Here is a 12,929-nt window from a genome sequence, read left to right as displayed (position 1 = left end):
TGATTAACTCGGGGACTTTCTCAGAAATCTAGACCCTCTTTAAGGACGGCGCCTCAAATGCAAAAGGGTCCAGACTTGGCATCGTGCTAAAGCCACCAACAGGTAAATTAATTAGGCAATCTATTAATATTGTGAAATTAACTAACAACGAGGCCGAATATGAGACCATGATTACAGGCCTTGAATTAGCCAAAAGCTTGGGGGCAGAGGTAATCGAAGCCAAGTGCGACTCACTCCTTGTGGTAAACCAAGTTAATGGGACATTCGAGGTCAGGGAAGAACGAATTCAGAGATACTTGGACAATTTACATGTGACATTACATCGGTTCAAAGAATGGACTTTGCAACATGTACCTCGGGATCAAAACAGCGAAGCTGATGCCCTCGCTAACTTGGGATTGTCGGTCGAAGACAACGAGATCAACTCGGGAGAAATTGTACAGCTTATGAGATCGGTTATGGAACAAGGCCACGCCGAGATCAATTTAACGAGCCTAACTTGGGATTGGAGGAATCAGAGTCGGTTACTACTGAATCGACATGAAAAAAGATGCAAAGAAGTTCGTTCGAAAATGCGATGGATGCCAAAGGCATGCTCCGATGATTCATCGAGCAGGATAGATGCTACATTCCATCTTGTCACCATGGCCATTCATGAAATGGGGGATGGACATTGTTGGCCCCCTTCCACGGGCACCCGATAAGGCTCAATTTATTTTATTTATGACTGACTATTTTTCTAAATGGGTGGAAGCACAGGCATATGAAAAGGTCAGAGAAAAAGAAGTCATCGATTTCATCTCGGACTACATCATATGTCGATTTGGAATACCGACCTAGATTTTGTGCGACAACGGGAAACAATTTATTGGCAGCAAAGTAAGCAAGTTTTTCGAAGACCATAATATCAAAATAATCTTATCCACTCCTTACCACCCTAGTGGGAACGGACAAGCAGAATCCGCCAATAAAACCATAATCCAAAACCTCAGAAAGAGGTTGATCGACGCAAAGGAAAATGGAAGGAAATGCTACCTGAGGTCCTACGGGCATACCGTACAACCTTGAAGTCCAGTACCGGGTCCACCCCATTTTCTTTGGTTTATGGCACTGAAGATTTAATACCGGTCTAGGTCAGAGAACCGAGCATCATACTCTGACATGTAACAAAGGAATCGAATGATGAGGCTATGAGTGCGAGCCTGGAACTATTAGATGAAAGGCGCGAAGTCGCCCTTGTCCTGTTGGCCGCCAAAAATAGCGGATTCGAGAGATATTATAATCGAAGGCCCAACCTTCGATACTTCAATACCGGGGACTTAGTACTAAGAAAAGTTACACTGAACACACAAAACCCAAATAAAGGGAATTTGGTGCCAAATTAGGAAGGACCGTACCAATTTATCGAGATCACCGAAAAATGATCCTACAAGCTCGGAACAATGAACGACAAGCATTTGCTGAGCAACTGGAATATAACTCACTTAAAGCGATATTACTGCTAAGGTACGACACCGTTCTTTCTTTTATTTTACAAACTAACACTTGTAGGTGACCAACAAGGGATGATACGAGATCCTAGGTCTGAAAGCATGCATTGCACTCTTTTTTCCTGAACCGGCTTTATCACGACCCAATCCGATGGGCCACGATGGGCACCTGGTACCTTACTCAATCGAGTACTAATGTAACGTATCTTTTGTATCATACTATCATAGGTACATGAGTCGGAGAGGCTGTCGTGAGATAAATAGAATAAAACATGAGGAAATACTCAATATATGATGACCCAACTTGATATACCATCTTATACATATGACGTACTGGCCTATAAGGCCGGCATGATCCTTAATATACTCAAAACATAGGCCGACAAGGCCATACTAGTATCCGTATACATGATATTTGTGTACTCTTAGAGGCTCGTAGACAAATGTCATGTATATGGATACTGGTATGGCCTTGTCGGCCAATGTTTTGAGTATATTAAGGATTATGCCAGTCTTATAGGCCAGTACATCATATGTATAAATCGGTATATCAAGTTGGGTCACCCTATATTGAGTATTTCCTCATGTTTTATTCTACTTATCTCACGACAGCCTTTCTGGCTCATGTACCTATGATAGTATGATACGAAAGATGCGTTACATTGGTACTCGGTTGAGTAAGGTACCGGGTGTCCGTCGTGGCCCATCGGTTTGGGTCGTGACAGAAGTGGTATCAGAACAGTTGTGTCCTAGGGAGTCTACAAGCCGTGTCTAGTAGAGTCCTATTTATGGGTGTATTTTGCACCACACTTATAAGCAGGAGGCTATAGGGAATTTAGGATTGTCACTCTTTCTTCTTACTCTAGATCGTATGGTAGAGCTCAGTTGTAAGAAATTCAAACTCCTAAATTCTGTTTTATTCATAATAAAACGACATCTACATCCATAAAGACAATTGGTAAGAGATTAAATGTGGCTGTGGAAGAGTTGAGTCAGAGGAACTCAATTTTGCGTCATGCTTATGATGAGTAAATATAAGGACTTCAGTAGATATGTGTGTACTACGACGTGTGAGCCTCTTGATAAGGAGCCATAAGGCATGAATATCTATCTAACCCTATGGTAAAAAGCAACAAGGGAATGAGAAGGTAGATACAAATTTCAACAAGTAAAAGAAGCTAGGTGAAGAAGGATACGAGGTACCCAGTTAGCGAAGATTATCTGTATTTACAATTCAGGTAGAGAAATATAAGTATTCTGAGTTACTTTCAACAATAACAAAGATATATTAACTTGACAATACCCATTTCAGTTATGCCCTGTGGGAGCTAAAAAATATAATTTAAGAGAAGGACGTGATATCAACATCCAGCTGGGGTTAGAGTAACCCGAAATTGTGTATGGATTGTTATCATTAGCTCACATTTCTGAGGGATATTGTAAACGTGGTAATGGTTCTCCTTGTGAGACACCCAGATGGTGCACTCTAGAATAGTACAATTAGATATGAATAAGGTGATATACAGAAATATTAGTAGGAGAATAAGAAGAAAGTAAATGAAGCATTATGAGTAAGATGTGATAAATGGATGATAACAGTAAATCAAAATATGACAGGACTACAGATTCTATAGTCAAGTGAAGGAAAAGACAAGAAGTTACAGGCCTTGAGATAATAAAAGAGTATAAGCCATAAAGTCATGTCCCCATTTCGAGAAATGAGTTGGTGACTCATACATAATTACTAGAAGGAAAAGTTAGACCCCAGAGTAATAGAAATTAGTATGGGCTAGTGAATACGATAAACTGAACATGAATTTGGGACCGAAGGATTTGATAATAGTTGACATCGTGAGAATTTCAAAGGTCGCATTCCGATGATAATTGAATGGACAACAAAAGAATAACTTTTAAAGGTCATTCATGAAGACGTTTCCCTAAAACAAGCGCTGTGATCAGAGTTAAGCTTAAGGGACTAAGTGTGCCATTTACACTAGGTGTCACATTTGTGTGTAAGAAATTAAATTATCCCTGTTACAGAAAGGTTACCGCAAGGCAAGTAAGAGTCCGTGAAGATGTGAAAAAGCACCAAATATGAAGAGGTGAAACATTTATAGGTAAATCTTCATAGCAATAAATGTTAGTACTCCCCTAAAGGGGGGAAGATGGTGTGATATGTTATTAAGTCGGAGCTATGTGGTTAAGGTAACTATGGAATAGTAAAGAAAGAATGTGGTAGAAAGGCGAAAGGAATGAGATTGCATTTATTCAGATCCTACGGATATGATACGACTCCAGAATATTATGTAAGCATGACGACGGGGAGAGGTAGAAAGGGTTCCATCACTAGATGTTATTGATAAATAAGTGCAAATGAATACTAGATACATAAGGAGCCAGTGTGCGGGATAAGTTAAGACGAAGGATATAACCCAAAAGAGATTATGCAGAATATAGATGTGAGAATGGACTAACGTGTAGTTAGTAGTTGATTCAGGAAGAGCCTAGCCATGGCTAAACAAGAGGATACAGACAAATCAGCAGGTTGTGCAAGATAAACATAGTGAAACCCAACATAGGGAATTCAGTCTCGCAAATATGATGACATCGTAATCCTTGAGAAATATTCAGATAAGAGTTGCGGTTGTTAAAGGTACCGTATAAGTGTTACGAAAAAAATGGTACCACTGAGAAGTCAGTCAAAAGTTTCAGTTTAGAATCAACCTTACGAGCACAAGGGTGCAGAGGTAAGTAATTAAGGATAATTATAGGCGAGTAAGAACGTCAAAATTTCTTTCGGGTATACGATGTAATAAGCTCGCAGCTTTACAGAAGTCAAAGGGTCTCTCTTAAGTATTACAAAGAAAGACTAGCTGAGGGAATAAGGAAAAAGGCTTCAACTTAAGCATAGTGACATAAGGAAGAAATGATCTTGTAACAACAGTCTCACAACAACATTGTATGCACTCCATAAGTAAGTGGCACCTATCGTGGCTAATGACGGAAAGAAAAAAAATCAAAAGATGATATTTCATATCATATGAGTTACAGGAAATTCCAGTATTTGTGGGCAATGAGATAAGCCATGTGTTCATGCAACAAGTGGCAGAACGACCATGAAAATTAATTGCTTATGTTTAAAGACAACTAAGAAAGCACGAGAATAATTATCCAACCCACAATTTAGAGTTAGCCGCGGTGATTCATGCACTAAAGATGTGGAGGCACTATTTGTATGGCATTCATGTTGATATCTATACGGATCATAAGTGCCTTCAGTATAGCTTCAATCAAAAGTAATTGAATTTACGCCAAAGGAGATGGTTGGAGCTACTGAAAGACTATGACGTTAATATTTTATACCAACCGGGGAAGGCAAATATAGTAGCTGACGCCCTCAGCTATAGATCTATGGGTAGCCTGTCATATTTATAGCCAGAGAAGTGTGGGATAGCCCATGAGATTCATCAGCTAGCTAGTCTAGGAGTTCGATTACTGGACTCAGGTGATACCGGAGTTACTATTCAGGACACGACAACACCCTCTTTAGTAACTGAAGTGAAGGAACGCCAGTATGAGGATCTTGTGCTAGATCATTACAGAGATACATCCCCTCAAAAGGAGAATACACCATTTGAGATTACAGGAGATGGGGTCCTCAGATATCGAGGTCGATTATGTGTTCTAATGTGGCAGGGTTGTGCAGTAGGTTATGGGAGAAGCTCACTATTCTCGTTATTCTATTTATCCAGGAGTGACGAAGATGTATCATGATATCAGGGGAATATACTGGTGGGATGAAATGAAGAAGGATATAACAGAGTTTGTTGCTCAATGCCCTAATTGCCAGTAGGTTAAGATTGAGCATCAGAAACCCGGTGAATTATTATAGGCTATAAAGATCCCAACTTGGAAATGGGAAGTAATTAATATGGATTTCATCATAGGCTTACCTCATACCTAGCGTAAGTTCGATTCTATATGGGTTATTGTCGATAGACTTGCAAAAGCAGCCCATTTTCTGTCTGTCAGGACTACGTATTCAACAGAGGATTATGCAAGGCTTTACATTAAGGAGATAATACGACTTCATAGTGTCCCTATATATATTGTCTCAAATAGAGGTGCTCCATTTACAACTAATTTCTGGAGGTCCTTCCAAAAAGGATTGGGGGCTCAAGTAAGTCTCAGTATAACATTTCATCCCCAGACAGACGGTCATGCTGAGCGTACTATTCAGACACTAGAGGATATGCTACGGGCTTGTGTGATGGACTTCAGAACTTACCTGGAGGATTACAACTTATTGCGTTTGCATATAATAATAGTTATCATGCCAGTATTCAGATGGCTCCATACGAAGCTCTTTACAGACGGAAGTGTATGTCACCTATCGGATGGTTCGAGGTTAGGGAAACTAAGTTAGTAGGACCAGAGTTGGTACAACAAGCAGTTGAGAAGATTAAGCTTATACGGGAAAGGCTATTAGCAACTCAAAGTCGTCAGAAGTCTTATGCAGATAATCGACGACTAGACTTGCAGTTTTAGGTAGATGACTGGGTATTACTAAATGTATCACCGATGAAAGGCGTTATGAGAGTCGGTAAGAAAGGAAAGATTAGCCCTCAGTACATTGGACCCTATAAGATTATACGCAGAGTAGGCCAAGTAGCTTATGAGTTAGACTTGCCTTCTAAATTGGAGTCTGTACATCCAGTATTTCATGTGTCTATGCTCCGTAGGTGTATTGGAGATCCCTCTAAAGTCATTCTAATTGACGATGTTCATTTTACAGAGCACCTATCATATGAGGAAACTCCCATTTCTATACTAGATAGACATGTTCGGAGATTAAGAACTAAGGATGTAGCTTCAGTTAAAGTACTTTTGATTAACAATAATGTGGAGGAGATTGACTTGGGAAGCTGAAGAAGAAATGAAGACTAGGTATCCTCACTTGTTTCCACTTCCAGAGGAGGATCAGACTGAGACATCACACCCTTTAGGTACGTATATGGTACTTGATTCTTATGTTAGTTACTGTTATTGGTCGTATGAGGCCATTGGTGTTATTGATGATTGTGGCCCTGTGTGGCTTTGTATTGTTGGGTTTGATGTGTGACAAGTTGGTAGTAGTACCGTTACAGAGGAGACTCTGCCAAAATTTTTATAGATTTCTGGGAGTTTAACATTCGAGGACGAATGTTTCTAAGGGAGGAAGATTGTTACACCCTGTGTGTCCCAAGGTAACGTAATGAATATGAGACTTGTTAATCATGATTTAAATGATTTTAAAGTCATAATATGGCTATATATGTTGTTTGGATAGAGCTTGTTTTAGAAATAAATTTTATGTGCTATATGAGGTATTTTTTTGGGACATATTATATACCAAATTGAAGGTATTGGAATGTAGTTTCTAACTCTCTTAACCGTTCATTCATACGATATACGGATAAAAAGATATAAGCGTCGGGCGAATGAGAGGGTGCCAAGCTAACACCTCTTTAACTTTTCAAAAGTTGATATATATGTCTTAACTCGTCTCTCTCTTTATTTTCACATAGAACCTGACCATAGAACACCATAGAACCTGTATTTGAGCTCTTTAATAGTGTTTCAAAGAATATTATCATCCCGGACACATAATCAAAAAGCGATAACATTAAAACGATCCCTACGACATAAGTATCGCTATATTGCCTCTCTTTTTCTTTGTAGCTTGTGTTTTGGAAGGTACTGCATAGTTAAACAAACATGTACTTTCTGTATTTAAGTGTTTAAATATCAAGGAATGTTTATAAATTCGTTTCCTAATAGTTAAAACTCACGGGACGGTGATTGGAAGCCGTGAGTTCGAGTTATTTGATTTGTAGTGGACTGTTTGGTGGGCTGTTTCGTATTACCTTTGGGCTGTATATTTTTCTACTGTTTAATGGAGTTTTGGAGGAAAAATGGAGTGGAGAAACATCACATAATGACGGAATAGTGGGCTGGTCGTTCGTCGTTACATTGTTTAAGTTGTTGTTGTTTTATGTATGAAGTGATTAGGGTATGCGGGCTGTTTTGTGGTATAGTGTGATGGAGATAAGGTTGGAAAATGATGATTACATGTTGTTATTATTGTGTTCTTCTTGTTGTTGATGGTATATTATGGTATTGGAGGAGGGCCTAGTTACAGGGGAGATGCTGCCCAAATTTACGTAAACGAGCTGCTAGTTTAAGTTGAGGACTTAGCCTTTACTCTGCACTGATTTTGAATCTCCTTATGATGTGGTAGATTGAATTGAGTTGTTTGAAGAATTTCTTGGAAGGTATTAAGGACTCAACGGATTTAAGGTATGTTAAGGCTATCCCTTCTTTCTTTTTGGTATGATCCAAATGATACAATCGAAACGAGCAAAATACGCAACTTTCATAAATGACTCTATTCATAGAAATACTAGAGGTGTCTATATTCTTTATTCTCCATGTGAATTATTATTATATCCTCTGTTCATGGGTCTCAGAAAAATACGTATTTGATAAAGTTTGTCCGAAAGGCATATTAATTTTATGATATTCGAGAAATCTTATTAACGTATTTCTTATGCATTTTATGCATTTATACATGTACATTGACCCATGACCAGAAGGCGTTATATACACGTATATTATATGTATATGGGATATGGAAAAAGGTTACAACGTTATATACGCACCACTACCTGATCAGTTGGTATACGTTGATGATTTGCCCACAGTGGCCGAGATGATATGATGGGATGCCCTCAGAGGCTTGATGATGTTATGAACGCATATACCTATGCATGGTATGACATTTATATGCATATTCATGTCATTGTAAATATTAAATAATTCACAGAGCTATTCAGGCTTGCATGTCGAGTTCTTTACTCCATGTTTCTCTCATGACTTTTATTTACTGATGTTCATTCCTTACATACTCGGTACTTTATTTGTACTGACGTCCCTTTTGCCTGGGGACATTGCGTTTCATTCCCCCAGATTCCGATAGAGAGGTAGAGAGTCCTCCAAGTAGACTATCAGCTCAGCGGAAGATGTTGGTGCACTCCACTTGCTTCGAAGTTACCTATTTGGTCAATATGATAATGGTATGGCCTTGTCGGCCTATGTTTTGAGTATATTAAGGATCATGCCGACCTTATAGGCCAGTACGTCATATGTATAAGTCGGTATATCAAGTTGGGTCACCTTATATTGAGTATTTTCTCATGTTTTATTCTACTTATCTCACAACAGCCTCTCCGGCTCATGTACATATGATAGTATGATACAAAAGATACGTTATATTGGTACTCGGTTGATTAAGGTACTGGGTGCCCGTCGTGGCCCATCGGTTTGGGTCGTGACCGTTTTTAACGAGGCATCAAGTAAATCGTGCTAACTTAGAATTGAAGGCCGGCTATGAACCAGTGACAATAATCATAACATTCGAGGTAACTCTTCAGTAAGCCCCGAACACTGGGGCAATACCTTCGGATATCGACATTAACAAGGAAAGAAACTTCGTGATTGAAGGGTCTCGATCAATAGGATTTATTGTAAGGGCTAAACGGTCAAATGAACTGTGCCTACGCAGACCGCTCGAGCCCTGACGCAAAATATGTAGACATGTACAACTATTGTGCATAAGAATAAAAAGAAGATTTTTCTTTGCACATAAACATCTTTTCCTTTAAAATATTTCTTACATCTTTCAAGGAATTTTCTAAAGCTATCGAGCCCAAGGGCCCCCTTAATTCGAGTTCAAACATTCACTCTCACTCGGGGACTGCCACTTAGGCGTCGCCTGAATTAAAAGGCTAAGGTCGTTCCGAGTTAATAACACTCGAGGGCATGAAGCTTATTTGGCATTGCCCAAATTAAAAGACTAAGGACGTTCCGAGTTAATAACACTCGAGGGCATAAAGCTTATTTGGCGTTGCCCGAATTAAAAGGCTAAGGCCATTCCGGGTTAACGAAACCCTAAGGCACAAAGCTTATTTGGCAATGCCCGAATTAAAAGTCTAAGGTCATTCCGGGCTAACGAAACCTGATGGCACAAAGCTTATTTGCCATTGCCCGAATTAAAAGGTTAAGGCCATTTCTGGGTTAACAAAACCCGAGGGCATGAAGCTTATTTGGCATTGCCCGAATTAAAAAGGCTACGGCCATATTAACACGGCTCGGAGACGTCCGAGACTCGTAACAAAAATAAGGCCTTCAAAACATTCGATTTTATAACCGGTTCTAAAGGTTACCCTCGGCAAACCATAAACCTAAACTATTTTTGGGAAAGGTTTCGGTAACACCGATTCCCTCCGATGCCTAAACTCAAAATAATGTTAAAGGCAAGGTTTGTTCGAATCTTAGAACACAACCTAATTATTTCATGCTAAGGCATATCGACCTTTGCGAATACAAATAAAAAAGCAAAGGAAAAATTCAAAATCCAAAAGCTGTGAAAGGAAAAAGCCTTATATATATATCAAAATTTCTTTACAAGGTTTGAATAGCCCCGATACATATTTTTCACAAAGGCCGAACGACCTCAACAAAAAGATAGTGCCAAAAGCAAAAAAAGATCCTAAATGGCCTAATCTTCATCTGGGGCCACATCGTCAACTACGAGATCTTCGCCACCATCGGACTCACCCGGATTTTTGAGCCCTTCGGAATCTTTCTCGGGATAAGCCAACTTCCTATCCTTGGCTTTGTATATCTTAACATTTTCGATTTCAGCTAATACGTCAAACTTCTGAGCATGGACTCCCTCGAGGGCCTCCCTTCGGGATTGTCACCTCGCATGATTCACCATGTTTTTCACTTGGTCCTGAATCTCTTTGGCATCAGCTTTATGTTGGGCCACCTTATCATCGACCTAGGCCCTGACCGCAACAACCTCAGACTTGGCCGACGCAAGCTCCTTGGCTAGATTCTCTTGATCGGAGATAGCCGAGTTTAGCTGAGACTGAAGACCATCGATTTTTTTGGCCTGCACCAAGTGTTTTTCCCTTGCAGCCCGAAGTTGAACCTCAGCCGAAGCCAACTGAGCCCGTACAGTCTCCTTCTCTGAGGCTAGGCAATCCATATTCTTCTTCCATTTTTCGGCCTCAGCTTTGACCGTATCCACCTCCCCCCGAAGCTGCTTGATATGGTCAGGCTTTTTTTGAACCTGCGGGTTCAGATCATCAGCCATTGTGCCTCACTCATCATGACTAATTTCAAAAACTCTTCTTACCTGCTCGACCAAGTCGACATGCTCCTTCCGAGTCATTTCTTGCTCAACCTAGGATTTCTCACTAAGAAGCTTGTAAGCATCCTTCTTCTCAGTAAGCTCTCAAGTCTCAACCTCGTGATGTTTGAACTCTTCTCGGTATCGAATAAAAGCCTCGTGATGAAGTATCGAGGCCTGTATACATAAAGGAAAATGTTACAATTATTTTATAAAGGGAAAACATTACCGAGGCCTGTAATTACATAACCGAGGCCCGATTCAACGCTTGTTGAGCTTCGTTGAACAGGCAGGGTGCATCCACCTCGCTCATCTTAGCTTGATCATCATCGGTCACCAAGCACCGAAGATAGTCGGCCACCCCTACGGGGGCGGAAAGGAACTGGGCATTCTCAAAAAGGGAAAAAATAATAGTGTATTTCCGATCGGGATATGCACTCGGGGCAGGAAATCGATCGACCAATTTCGGGCTCGAAGAAGGCCCGCTTGCTTCAGAGGGTGAACTCTTCCTCGATATATCTAGATCGCCAAATCCAATTGCATCCTCTGTGGCAGTCGAATCCACGCCATAGAAAAAAACCACGAAATAGGTCGTTCGATATGTGGGTTCCCTCGACGGGGCATTCTTTGTTGCTTGGAACTCGTTAAACATAGACTTCGTGAACGAGAGCGACTCAGCAATCTCTATTGGACCAAGTGCTTCCTGCGAGGCTTTGCCCGCATCTCGGGAAGCCTCATATCCTACCCTGACCTCGACCTCATGAAATTCAGCCTTGCCTCCCCCTGGTTCGGAGGCCCCTTGCCCTTCGAGCTACGGCTACATACTGTCCATGAGATCAAAGGCTTCCCTTTTCCCCTTGGACTCATCCCTTAGGTCTTTGTCTCGACCCATTCCTTCAGTCGAAGAACCGCATCCGACATCCGAGCAACAACTGCACCATCGCAAAATATAAATGAGAGGGGAAAGAAAAGAACATCAAACACAATCTTAAAAGCGATATTGTACTTATGCTTCATATTCCACTTCTCAGGAAATGGCATATGCCCGACTGGGATCAAATCTGAGGTCTTCACTCGAACGAAACGAGCTAACCAGCCTCGGTCCTAATCCTCGTCGATGCTCGAAAAAGGGGCCTTAGTGGCCCGACGTGCAAGCTTGATTAATCCCTCTCGGTAGAGCCGGGGGCTATACAGGCGCATAAGGTGGTCGATGGTGAAGGGACATCTCTCGACCTTGCTCACAAAGAAGCGAAGAAGAATTACTATCCTCTAGAACGAAGGATGAATTTGACAGAGGGTCACCTTGTACCTCTTACAGAAGGCAATGATGACCGGATCTAAGGGACCCAGTGTGAAAGGGTAAGTGTAAACATTTTAAAAACCCTCAACGTGGGTGGTGATCGATTCCTCGGGGCTAGGGACCACTACAAGCTTATTGGCCCAGTTACAATCCTCCTTAACCTTCTCTAGGACACTGTCGGTGACCGAACATATGTACCTCGAGGCCGGCTCACACCGAACCGGTACCAGGGAAGTTTTCTCAATCTTGAAATCGGCTCCGGTTGGGGTTCTAGTGTCGGTTTTTCAGTAACAGCAGGTGAAACGTTCTCAAGGAAGAGGGATTTTCTTTTTGAGTAACGGATTTTGAAGTCTTTGCCATTGCTTCTAAATAGAGGAGAAAAGAATGTGCTGATAAAAGACAAGGTGTAATTAGTAGATTATTTATGAAAGCTTTCAAAAAACTAGAAGGGAAAAAGTTTTAAACTTAAGCTTTCAGAAAACTATAAGGGAAGAAGTTTTAAACTTAGATTTTCAGAAGACCAGAAGATGAGAGTGATGAAGTTTTCTTAAAACACAAGAGCCCAATGTAAAAGTTCTAATGAATGTATGAAAGGGGATATTTATAGTTCTCTCAAACGGCGGTTCGCATCCTGTAGCGGCCGACCGTTAACTGACACACATTTAATGCTTTGAAGACTGGGTTGACGGGACATTTCAACTATTCTTGTCACTTACGTTGTGAATTCGTCGTCATGATTTATCAGAGTGAGAATCAGAAGCTCATATCGTTTCTCATCATTTACTATCCAAAAAACAAGGGGATTTGACGTCATGTTTTTGTCACTTGCGTCATGATATATCGAAGTGAGAATCGGAGGCTCATGTCGTTCCTCGCCATCTACTCTCCGAAGAACGAGGGG

This window comes from Nicotiana tomentosiformis, chromosome 7, assembly GCF_000390325.3.
Source record: "Nicotiana tomentosiformis chromosome 7, ASM39032v3, whole genome shotgun sequence".
Lineage (NCBI taxonomy): Eukaryota > Viridiplantae > Streptophyta > Magnoliopsida > Solanales > Solanaceae > Nicotiana > Nicotiana tomentosiformis.
This window is presented reverse-complemented; position numbering follows the sequence as displayed.